This window comes from Pteronotus mesoamericanus, unplaced genomic scaffold, assembly GCF_021234165.1.
Source record: "Pteronotus mesoamericanus isolate MK-2021 breed Mesoamerican mustached bat unplaced genomic scaffold, CSHL_Meso_final scaffold_651, whole genome shotgun sequence".
Classification (NCBI taxonomy): Eukaryota; Metazoa; Chordata; class Mammalia; order Chiroptera; family Mormoopidae; genus Pteronotus; species Pteronotus mesoamericanus.
This window is the reverse complement of record NW_026555325.1, coordinates 7072566-7085544: the sequence shown is the minus strand read 5'-3', so window position 1 is coordinate 7085544 and position 12979 is coordinate 7072566. Positions and strand designations below refer to the sequence as shown.

At 37.5% G+C, this 12979-nt stretch overlaps 1 pseudogene; it reads right to left on the bottom strand.

Moving 5' to 3' along the window:
• Positions 1-6079: 6079 nt before the first annotated feature.
• Positions 6080-7189, bottom strand: LOC129061770 (E3 ubiquitin-protein ligase RNF8-like; annotated as a pseudogene).
• Positions 7190-12979: the final 5790 nt, after the last annotated feature.

Sequence of the window (12979 nt, the reverse complement as noted above, 5' to 3'; positions counted from 1 at the left end):
CAGGAAAACCAGGTAAGAGGTCATTGCCTTATACAAGCCCGAAACGATCGTGAAAGAAAAAGGTAAAAGTGTTAGAAGCAGTGAGCTTCTGAGTGTATTTCACTCAGAAGATGAGAGATAATGTAATTTGCTGCTGGGTTATATGTGAAACATCAGAAAAAGGGAGGAGATGATGGTATTTGCAAGGTTTTTGACCAAAGCAAATGAAGTAATGAAATTCCTGAAATGAGAAGCACTATAGGACTTAAAAGTCTGGAGATAAAATGGGGCTTTATGTTCCATTCGATACATCTTTTTTTTTACATTCTAAAATTTAACTCTTTAATGAAACATCCATTTAGGTTTGAAGTGCCAATTAGAAGTGAAAATTTCCATAGGGAGTTTTATATATAAATGTGAAAACATTTTTTATATATAAAGTGAGAACTGTTGACCACAGATAGAACCTGTGAAGTCATCGGCATATAGATAGTATGCTGCCGCATGAACCAGGATGAGATAATCTAGGAGTGAGGGTCCACAAAAAATTTTAAAAAGTCTGAGGACTGCCATATGAGACACACCAAAGATGAGAAGCCCCACAGCTGAACACAGACCAGAAAAAGAAATAAGGCGAGTCATATCGGAAGAAGAGAACCTACAGAAAGTGGTATCTTGGGAGCAACGGCAGGAAAAATCTGAAGAAAGAAGAATGAATAAGTATGCCAAATGCTATCTATAAGTTATGAATTGTGAGGACCTGACACCACTATTAGATTTAGCAAGATAAATGCAACTGGCCCTCTTGCTGAGAGTTGACTGGTGGGGAGCTATGGGTTATGCCCTAATTAAAGGGATCTCAAAAGAAATGATAGGGACAAATAGAGACTACAAAAATAAGCAACCGCACATTTTCTCTGAAGAGGAGAAATGCCATGACAGTAGCACAGGGGCTGTAAGATCAAGAGCGAGCTTTCTTTTTTTCTTTTTTCTTTTTCTTTTTTGATATGATTGATGTTACGGCAGTTTTCATGTTTTGTGGAAAAAATATATTAGAAAATTGGTCCTTTGTCATAAGTTCTGCAAATGTTATTCTCGGTATTTGTCTTTTGGCATAGTTGGTGGGAGCACTAACCTTTAAAGGGTAGAATGAGAAGAAAAAAACAAAATATGAGAATTCATCATCTTATCTAGAGTAAGACAGAGGAGACTTCTGAAATAAAGCATCAATGATGTAGAATAATTTGAGAAGTCAAGGCAAGGCAAGACCAAAGGACAAAAGCTACTAGAGAATTAATTCGAGATGGATTTCCCGAGACTAAATATTTGATAGAATTATTGTGAAAATCTCTTCTCTCAGGCTAATTGGATCTTCAGGGTAGGTGTGTGTCTGTGTGTTTCTGTGTAATCAAATTCAAGGGAAAACAGCAGGAAACAGAATAAAGAACTAGTGGATCTTTTTTTCTTCTCAGTCCAGCATGGCCTTCTACTGTTCCGAAATAAACCTCATGAAATTTAAAGACTTTCAAACGGTTCAAAGAGTCCTGAGTGTTGGAAACTGTCATTGTTTAATCATTCTCTCTACCAGTGGGCTTTGATGCTTTTGGATCATTTGAGTAAGAGAAGACACCAAAATGCGCAGTTCTTTTAATACGGGCACGGTATAAGTTTTGAAGATCTGATATATCAAAGTAGTATTTAAAATGATTTCTTATTGTAGATTAAACATGTATGTTTCTAAAGTTAAACAAAACCTAGATTATAAAACTCCTTAGCCAGCAATTGGAATATATTTACATATGGATTTTAATATAAAAATTAAGTCACTTAAATGCACACGGCATCCATCACAACTCGGAGGCCTCTTAAAGTATATAATTGCAACAACACTTCTATTACCATCTGCCGTGAAGATGATATCCGCTGAAACAGAACCAGATGTGGTAAATAAATTACCATGTGCGCCACTGTCAGCTGCTGCTGTTCTAAGTGTGTAAGTGACATGTCAATTAATGCTTGTGAACAGCTGGTTTTAAAGAGTATGGAAAGTGATTACTTGCCTCATAAATGGGCAACTTCACAGATGTTTTAAGTTGTGCTCAACTGTTGGCATTTGTAAGATGTATTTTGGAAAACCCTGTGAAAGAAAGCATGCTGTTTTGTAAAACTTTGTTGGATTATAAAACAGAACAAAGAAACTTTCTGAAATATTTCAAATGACAGTACAGATTTTTGGGTGAGTGAGATGCAGTGTGCAGTTCTTAATATGGATTCAAGCAAATCAAAGACAGAGGGTCGGGGAAGAACCTTCCCTTGTCTCATGCTTCCCAGACATATTGCGCCATCCACCACAACTGTCTAAGTAGTCATGCCTTGGAGAGATGTGAAAAAATGGCATCACTTATAGAATATCTTCTTCTTGCAGATCTTCAATGGCAGTGATGGAAGAATTTAAAATTGGTAAATTAAAATGTGCTCAAATGTTACCTTTCTTTCTTGACAAAAAGTTAAACTTGGCAGACTAATTAATAATCCATGAAGGTGTACAAGATTAGCTTCCTGAAATATTGTCTTTCAAAATAAATTTTGGATGATATTTTTTGAGGCAAAGAGAAATATGTCTTTAATAATTGTTGACAAAATTGAAACTGCTATAGAAGTTGGTTAATAAAATTAGAACACAATTACTGTTTCTTTTTTCAATTACCATTTCTTTTAATAATAAGTATGTTATTATGCTTATTTTACATACACACAAAGAAAAAACTACTAGATTTATCAATCAATTGGTATTCGCCATATATAAACCAAACCAGAAAATATTGTATGGCAAGAAAATACAGTTGACTTTCTCAAACTAATTATATATTTTAGAATTACTTTATATATAAAAAGTTATTTTTTCCATTTCCTCTTTACTTGTGAATTCCTTATTGTTTACCAAAGTATAATTTAAGCCTTAGTATTACTCAATATCACACATTTTCATTTGAGTAACTATTCCAGATATATCACATAGGTGCTGATTTGAAATACTGTAATTCCAATCATCTTGTTTCTTAAATCAAAGAATTATAATTTTACTGTGAATTAATGAAAATAGTTTCCAGTGTTAAAATCAAAGGGTAAAGTGTGCTGTTTTCCAATTCACCAAAATAATCAGAATTCATACATATAAAATCAGTTATTTTCAACCAAATATTCTTAGGAATACAGATAGAAATAGTGATGTAGGAAAATATTTAGAACCATCTAAAACAAACAAGATTTCTATTTTTCTATTCTTCTACCCCGTGGTAACACATGCACATTCCTATCTCTGCAACTTCAGCTGCTTTCTTTTAGGATTCCAGTTGAAAGCAAAACAAAACAAAACAGAACATAATCTTTACCTTTAAGGTGTCTAAAGCAAGAAATAGACATCAAATTGATTGAAAGGAAGTGAAAAAGTAAAAGATTAGTGATTTTTCTCTTCTAAATTCTTTCTTTGCACTGGTATGAAGGGAAGAACTAAAATTTCTATTTACATATCAAATATCTCCCCTGATATAATAGCATAATAGAGACCAGATTTATTCCTCTAGTTTAAATAATTAAAAAACAAAATTTATATAAAATGATGGATGACAGTCTTTAAGAGAAGAATAACAAGAAGAAGGGAGCTCTTTAATGGCTCTGTGATACTATATAGAGAGTGTTTTCAAAAACATGAGTTGAGAACACAGTTCAGATTTCAAGGAAGCAAAGGAGGTAGAATTGCAAGATAGAGTGTCATAGAGGAGAGAGCTGAGCAGGGGTGATAGTGAGGGGTAGGAAGAGAGAAAGGGAGCAGTAGAGGGGAGAGAGAGATAGTAGAATAGCAGACATATTCAAAAACTCATTAAATTGCAAGTAAAGAAATGTAGAGACAACCACTCCAAGGTGCATATAATCAAATTGCTTAAATAGTCTAGGATACATGTGACAAGAAGAATGTAGTTAAGTCCTTCTTGTTTTTTCCATATTTATTCGTAAACTGGCCTCTGACTTCCTCTCCAGATTCATATGCCACTGCAACGCATACTACTCTCTAGCATTTTTGTACAACTAGAATTTTCAAGACAACTTTATGGTCTTACATTCTTACTTTTCTGCATTAAATGGCTTTCCTGTCCCTATCCTGTCCAGGACCACCTATTTATTTTCTAAACGTTCTTTTCAAATGTCTTCTTAAAAATTCTTCTTGAGCTCCTTCCATGAGCTCTGTAGGCATTCAGAAAATGCTTGTTGAATGAATGAATGAATGAAAAGATGGATGAATAAATGAAGTTCTTTAAGCCTTAAAGCAAGGAAAAAAGAAACGGTAATTGAGAAACTATAAATCTAAACTGGCACCTTGCTGCAAACTCCTTCTCCTTGGAATTCCCTTGAGGAAGGGAGGCTTAGGACCAGCAGGTGACTGTTCAAGTTTATGGAGTAACAAGAAAAGATTTCTTATCAGAAGTACTTTTTCAAGCATCTCTCATTCAGAATTCGCTTTCTCGAATGGGTGATCGGGTGAGAATGGAAACATTCCCTTACAGTTCCTCCAGTTTCTGCAGAGGAATCTACACAGAAATACCTGCTCACATGCACATAAGCCTCACAACCATGGAGACCATGCTATCCTATCTATCCATGTCTCATTGATATTGTGGTTTTGCAAACCTAGACTTCGTGTAATAATAACAATGGTAACAATCACTATTGATTTTGTAACCTACCTTATTCTAGGGGCCAGGGCCAGAACTAGGGTGAGGCAAGTGCGGCCACTTGCTTCAACATAAAAGTTAAGGAGGCACCCAATATCTCAGCAATCAACATAAATATACTTAATGCAATATTAACAAAACACCTAATGCAAAAATATGTGATGAGCCAAATATCAAAATTTAAATAAAAACACAATGAGTATTGTCGCGGAGTGGGTGGGGGCAGCGCCATGGGTCACCGCTGGTCCCAGGTCTGGGCAGCAACAGCCGCGTTGGGGAACAGAACGCGTTGTGGGAAGGGTGGCACTCCGGGATCTGAGGGTTGCTGTCCCAGGCCAGCTGAGATAGGACTGGGGACTCTGAATCCCGCAGAGCCTGTCCTGGGGGTGTCACCGATGGGAGGAATAAACACAAGTCATTGCAAAACACTTCTCTGTTTTCCAGGAGAGAGGACATGGCACATCTCCCTAGTGGGGAAGGCCCCAAGTCCCTTGGTTCAAAGGCTATTATTGAAAAGGTTATCAGTGGGGCTAGGTAACAGGAATGGGCAGATTATCTCATTATATCAGTATGGTAATGTTTACAGAGAATAGGTGATGCTTTGAAGAAAAATATGGCAGGAACACACTGATTTACGTGGGTCTGAGAGGAGACTAGGAAACAAGAGAGACGGCTAAATAGGAGAGCGTAGTAAACACAAGAGCGCCTAAGGGTATAGGGTTAGGGCCTGTGAATAAGGTGAACTTCCTTCTCAGCATGAGATGGCTGTAGCTTCTGAGGGAAGAAAAAAGCACACTTTAAAGAATTTACTTTTAGGTCTGGTTTCCCTGGGAACCACCAGATCTGGTTTAGGACTGTCTCTGATATTGTTTTGAGCCTTTTTTTTTTTTTTTTAAACTATTAAATTTTACATTTTATTTCCAGGAAATGATATCTTGTTTTCACAAAGAGGTACTCCATCCTCTCAGAGGCTGCCTTAACTTTCAGAGGCAGTCACAGGGGTACATTCAAGCTGTCCAGGACAAATGTCAACAGAGGTGCTTCAGAGATACCAAAACAGTAACAAAAACAACAACAAATTTAAAAAGCAAACAGAACTATATAACCATTTAACATGTTGTGAGGCAGAGTCTGTTAAGTACCCTGACGCCATCGGGTGGTGAGTGCTACTCTCCTTTAAGCAATGATGGCAGCGGGGCTGGCCTGCGTGGGAGGCTTGTGATGGAGAGGTTCCCAACTCAGACTCTGTCCCACGCGGTTCTTCCACGCTCCGTCTCAGCGCAGCCCAAGGTCGGTCCATGGAGAATCCCCCAGACCACCCCAAGCTTCCATTGCCTAGCAGTCTTTTAAAGGCCCTTGCAGCACAGTCTTCACAATAGCCTCTTTGCTTTTCGTCCTTTAATTAAGTCAATTCATTGTTCTTTTACTTCTGAACTCAGATTACCTACCATCTTACTAATGCAATTGTCCAGAACCAGGGAGGGGATTTTGGACTTGATGTCCTTCTGAAAAATGTGGCATTCTACCGTATGCTTCATCTGTTCATTGATACAGAAGGAGCAGAAACTATGGGCACAGTTCAAGGTAACAGCCTCAATGAAGTATTCTAAGCAAATAATACACTGGAGCTCATTCTCTAGCACATCATTCATGTGCCTAAGAACTTCCTCCTTCCGTGCTTGTGCCTTCTCCTTCTCTTCCTTGGTCTGCTCCAAGTCTTTGTTCTTGGCTTGAAGGATGGTTTCAAAGTCCTTCCTGCTGCAAGTTAGCTCTTCCATTAGAGCCCGATGCTCCTGCAGAGTATGGGCCAGCTGTTGCTTCAGGTCCTCTTTTGCTTCAGGTCCTCTTCTCCTTGACCTTTTTGCTAACCCTGGAGATACTGCTGCTCCTCCTGCAAAGTCTTCTCTGGCTGCTCCACTCTGGCCTGCTGCTGGGCCTGCTCTGCATAAAGTTGTGACTGTAAGTCCTGCAATTCCTGCTCCATTTGCACAATATTCTTTGAGTCCCCTTTTTGGGCCTGCTTTTTCTCATTCAGAACAGCTTTCTGTTTCTCCTGCATCTGTGTTTTGAGCTTCAGAATCCTAGACATGGCCGCCTTAAACAGCTCTAACCTACTCTGAGATACTAATGGGTTTGAAGCTTTCTGCTTCTCATGATGAAGCTCCAGGACTTTGGTAGGGCCAGAGTAAACATGAGCCCCGAGGATGTTCTCACTTGGCTCAAGAGAAGTCAGCTTAGGTTCCACATATTCAGGGGGTTGACTGGCCATTTCACCTTTCCTATCTGACATCAGTGGTTGACGAGGTTCACAAGACAAGGAGACAGCTTTCAAATAGAATGAGGACTCTGGCCACACCCAAGCCGAGCTGAAGGGTGCGGGCCTTTCTGTCCTTTCTCTGTGTCCCCCCACTCTTTGTCTGCTGCCCATACTGGCTGATGTCTGGCTTAGGTGGCCCCTTCCATCAAAGGGTCTTACCCATCGTCAACAAGCAATCATCACAGGGCCAAGCAAGGTGACAGGGACAGAGTCCCCGCCATGGGGGACAGGTTATGTCTAAATTCTATTCTTCCCTAAAATATTCAGATCTCCTAGGAGAAAAGTCTAATTCCAGAGATAGGGCAGAAAAAGACAACTCAAAACAGTAAACGGCTCAAACAATGATAGATATGCCAAAAGAACATGGAAGGCAGAATAAAGGTCTTTGACTAGTCAAATCTGGGACAATTTGGCACACGATATATAATGATGTCAAAGAATCATAGCCCACTGACTATAAAAGGAAACCTTGTTTCGTAAGGATGTACAAAAATAAAAGATAAGATAGATTGCAAGGTTTCCCTGATTATTTCTAGCATTGGGGCCCTCCTGCCTGTCGGTGGGGTTACAGTTCCTGAAACCAGACAAGGCGTTTCCCAACAGAATATTACTTATTTTTCCTCAGTCTCTAATAAGACTCAAGATGATGCTGTTACTGGTTCTGGTTAAAAGTTAACAGTTTGACACATAAATACATATACACAAAACAGTGCCAAAAGACTTCAGTTGAAATCCGTTTTAAAATGTGTATTTGTTACTCAATTAAGAGAGTACCACATCCTTTGACACACACGCCTTTTTAGCATCAAGGTGGAAACAAATTCCATATCAAAGTCAGTGTTCACAGTTAGACCATTGTTGTATAGTTCATTCAAATATCAGAGAGATTATAGACTCCTGTCTGACTCTGAGTTTCCTAAAACAAACCGATGGTCTCTCTGGATTTTAAGTTCTTAATCTTTTAAGTGGTTAGAAATAGTACTCTGTGTACAAACAAAAAGTCCTGCTGTATGAAATTTACTTCAGAGAGTTAAGCACTGTAAAATAAAAAAATTTTAAAAAAAGAACATTGCCTGTTCTTTATTGATACCAAGTATAAGTGTCCTTAATTTCAAAGTTAGGATGGAATTTCCAGGAAAAAGTTCTGACCTTAGCTCACCTGTTGTGAAGCAAATGGTTGTAGAAATATAGCTCTTCTTGGCTGAATGTGTGCAAAAAATATCTGACAGTAAGATTTAGGCACCATAGTGCATGGAGATAGAAGGAATACCATCGATTCAAACTTAAACACTCTGTTGAGCCATACACACAGCTATAGATTTTGATCTATGTCAGGCCAAAAGAAGGGGCAATCAACTCAGAATTAAAATGATTGACTTCGAAGAAACACAGCAGGAATTTTGCTAAAGACTCATACAGTAAGAGCTGAGCCCAGCTTCTTCATGTTACCACCTAATAGGTGACTTTTCTATGACACTTTTATTTATATAGCCTACAAAATATCTTCACAAACAACCACTTTGAACCTCCTAGCTCAAATACAGGAACTGATGTAAAAAGAGTGTAAGGATTGATGTTACATGCCACATGAAGAAAACTGAGACCTAAAGTAAATTTGTTCAATTTCACATGGTAAGTAAGAATTGCAGATAGTTTCTAAAGCAATCAGGCCCAAAACTTAGTAATTTTTCTGTAATTTAGGGGAAAAAATATCAAATACCTCTTCCTTTTCTCACTTACATCAGCATATGTTGAAAATGCATTCCATTTATTTTTTTAAATTTGTGTTCTTTAATCTTTTGAAACAATCTCAAGTTATAGAGAAATTGCAATTATGAACAAGAAAATTACCTTTACCATTTGAAAAATTGTTTACATGATGTTCCACCCCTCCCAAATACTTCAGTGTGTAGTTAAAACAAGATCATGTTTTTTACAGAGCACAATACAACCATCAAAATTGAGAAATTAACATTGACATATTTCTACCATTTACAGGATAAAGTGGAATTTAAGCTACCACATTTTACCAGCTATTCCAGAAATGTTCTTTATGGCACAAGAACCCAAACCAGAATCTGGGTGTAACTTTCACCTTTTAGTTCTGTTCTTTATGAAACCATTTCTGAATCTTTTCTTGGCTTTTATAACATTTCATCTTCATAGATACAGGCCAAATACTTTCCAAATGTCCCTCTATTTGAGTTTGTCTGAGTTTTACTCACAATTAAATTCAAGTTGTATATTTTAGAAATATTACCAAAGTAATATTGTGTTCTCACTGTCTCTTATTAGATTGCCCATAATTTCAATTTGTCCTATCACTAAAAACATTAACTTTGGTTAATGTTTGGTTAAACATGATCACTTAATTAAAGTGGTGTCTACCATACTTTTCCACTATACAGACTTGCAATCTATCTTATCTTTTTATTTTTGTACATCATTATGAAACAAGGTTTCCTTTTATAGTCAGTGGGCTATGATTCTTTGACATCATTATATATCATGTGCCCAATTGTCCCAGATATGACTAGTCGAAACCCTTACGCTGCCTTCCATGTTCTTTTGGCATATCTGTCATTGTTTGAGCCATTTACTGTTGAGTTGTCTTTTTCTGCCCTATCTCTGGAATTAGACTTTTCTCCTAGGAGATCTGAATATTTTAGGGAAGAAATGAATTTAGAAACCAAGATCTGGATTATTACTATTGGGATATTTCTGCTTTCAGGCTTTCTCAGTAGAAATAGCTACAACACACACATATAAATACTCACACATTTATATCCTTATTTCTTCTTATATTTGTTTTTTTTTAATATTGAAGACTATGGATTCACCAACATTTTTAATTTGATATAATATCATAGAACTCACACTAGTATATTTCCTTTCCATATTTGTAACTTCCTTCTTTAGGGAAACCCAGTTTCAATTATTCCTACCTAACATTTATTTCTGTGATCAACACCCCTCTGTGCCACTGACATTCAATACTGTTGCCACCCTCTGCAGGCACCGGTGTGGTTCTCACCCCACTGGAGTTTCAACACTTTGCAGTAGATGCACTGCTCCCTAGCACATGTGTGTACCCTCTTCTCCCCACCTTTATTCTAACCCCACCTCTCCTTCCCACCTTTGTTTGACAAAGAAGAGAAACTCCTCCTTACTCTATCCTTCTCACCCCACCCAGGGTCCTATACTTCCTGATGATATGATCTATTCTCTGTCAGCTGAATTTATAACACTCTTGCTGAGGAGTTATCCCATATAGTTATTCACATCCACAGTAGGAAAAACATCCCTAAAAATAATGACAGATTAGTGCAGTATTCTTTCCACTCTATATGGTGGGAGATGTTTGTAGCACAAGTAGCTGTAGCAAACCATGACACCTAAACTTAATTGCAAGTGGTACAAATCCAGCTCATGGTTCAGATCTCATACGAGAATCCCTACAACCTTCCATCTCCCTCTGTGAAAGATCTAGAAGCCTTGTGTATGGAAATTCCAGTTAGTTAGGGCATGTCAAAAAGATTTATTTCAGGCTCTTAGTTTTTTGTTTGTTTACCATTCATACCCCGATAATATCAAGCTTAATTTGCTGTGTCCAAGAAATACTTTATATATATGAACATTCAGATCTACTCAAAACAAATTTATGAGTTTGTATTTATTTTTAAGTTGCTATATATATGTATATTCTGTGTGTGTGTGTGTGTGTGTGTGTGTGTGCGCGTATATAATCTCCTAAGCAATGAACTTTCTTTTTACATTTCATAGGAATCAGCTTACCCTGAATCAAACTTTGACAATTTTCTCCCACGATTGCTTGTTGCTTTGACTGCTTTTTGGCCACACTTCTGTAGATCTCTGCCAGTCTTCCTGAATTGGTTGAACTGAAAAGATCTGTCAGGTTCAGCACAGGTCAAATTCCTCTAGCTCTTGCCTGGTGGGTCTTCTTTACCATGTTTCCCTTGAGGGGAGGTGTAGAAACTCAGAATGTCAATTGTACTTCTTACTGACATTGAGTAGGATTTTTATTGTTTTCCCAAAAGTATGACCCAAGCAGAGATGATGATATAATAAAAAAGAAATGTGAAATGAGATGAACTCTGGGGAAGGCTATGAATGTTATTAGAGAAAAGCATTCCCTTTCCTAAAGCCAATGGAATCACTTCTTAAGAGTGCTCCAAAACAAAGGAGAAAGAATTTGTTTTTCAATGTCTGTCTTCTTAGGCTGCATGCCTTGCATTGCTCTCCTGCACTACCCAGGCAGATGGAGAGACTTAGAAGGAAATGGAAGAACTAAGGAAGAGAGAACTGAGTAGAGCTGCTTGGCTTTCACCATTTGGTAATGCCTGCTGAACAGACAGAAGGGAGTTTATCAGTCAGAGGCTCTAATAATTGTTGATACTGGTAGGAAATGTACAACATTGGAGTATCAGGGCTTCATTTCTGACATTAGGAAATAGTGGCATTAAACAACATTGCAAGGAATTCTTAATATCCAATGTGTCCTTTCCTAGGAAGGTAACATTTAGGTTAAATGCTAGATAGATAGCAATGTAGCCAGTTTCAGTTTTCCAAAAATATAACAATAATCAGCTTAGCCCGATTGCCACCTTTCTCAGTGAAGTCAAGAAACATTCTCTCATTTCCCCTCTCTATTCCTCCATCCAACAAGAATAACTACCATTGGAAAAGGAAGGAGGTGAGTCTGTAAATAGTGATCCTGGCAGATCTTCCCTCTCCCTGCTCCTTCTTCAAAATACTAACGCCACTACAGAATTTACCTGGGATGGCAGAAAGGAGAAAAATGTTTGAATCTAGTTTAATGTGACTTAAAAAAACCGGAGAGTAGATTAAATACTGAAATAAAACTCTTCTAATTACTAAGAAATGACTATAAACGTAATACAAACTAAGATATTATGGAACTTGTTACATAGCCAAATTTGCATAAATAAAATTGTTACATGTTTATACTATCAAAAGTTGATATTTTAATAAACTGTCCCCATGTGTTAAATAACTCTGGACACTTGCTTACATTTTTTGAAATCCAGAGTTGAAGGCATGGCTTCAAATTTAGACAGTTAAAGTTATAAGTAATTGAAATCTATAAAGGATAGCAAAGAGCTGACAGGCTAGAATTTTTTTTCCTCCTGCCTTCAGTCAATAGAGGAAAAACAAAGGCTCTGCTGCATAGATTTGAAGGTCAGTTTTGTATGGTAAAATACCTTCCTGGAAATTAGGCCAGAAGAACACTGAAGGAAGACATATCTTGGGGATTAGAAGATAGAAAATGACATTCAATGTCCAGATAAGACAGGTCACAGACAGGGAAAAGAGGGGTATGACAAACTGAGAGCCAAATGTCAGAGCAGAACAAATTTTAGAATGAAGAAAACCAGGGGCTCAAGGCGTTAGAGGTTCGTAAAACGATTGCATTGATGTTGTTGAGGCTTGCATTAATTTCACTGAACAAATATCAGTAGGCCAAACCTGCTAATTAAGGCAACTGTAAATGTGAACACGATACAGTCAAATCTTGTCCCCAGGTTGCTTATGATCTAGACAAACAGGAGATTTTGGTGTCTCCGCTCTCCCACTTACTGCCAGAAAAATGTTTCATAATTATTTTTATTACTAAAGTTTTTCTGACTCTCTTAATGTAGCTTATTTTAAATAATTTTATTCCAAATTGACCTTTTCCTATTTTAACAGTTAAATTCTATTAAAATCCTTGTTATTATGGCAATGATTTTTATAAGTATTTAATCTAGGCTGCATCAAGCCTAAGGTTGACTTGGAAAGTTATGAGTAAGCTTGGCGGCTACCTGATTTTGTCTATTCTGGGCCACAGAATGCTGCTGCCACAACGAGGCAGAATTGGCTGAACTGAGGTTGCTAAACATAATAATTTTACAGTCACTAGTTAACTTGAAGA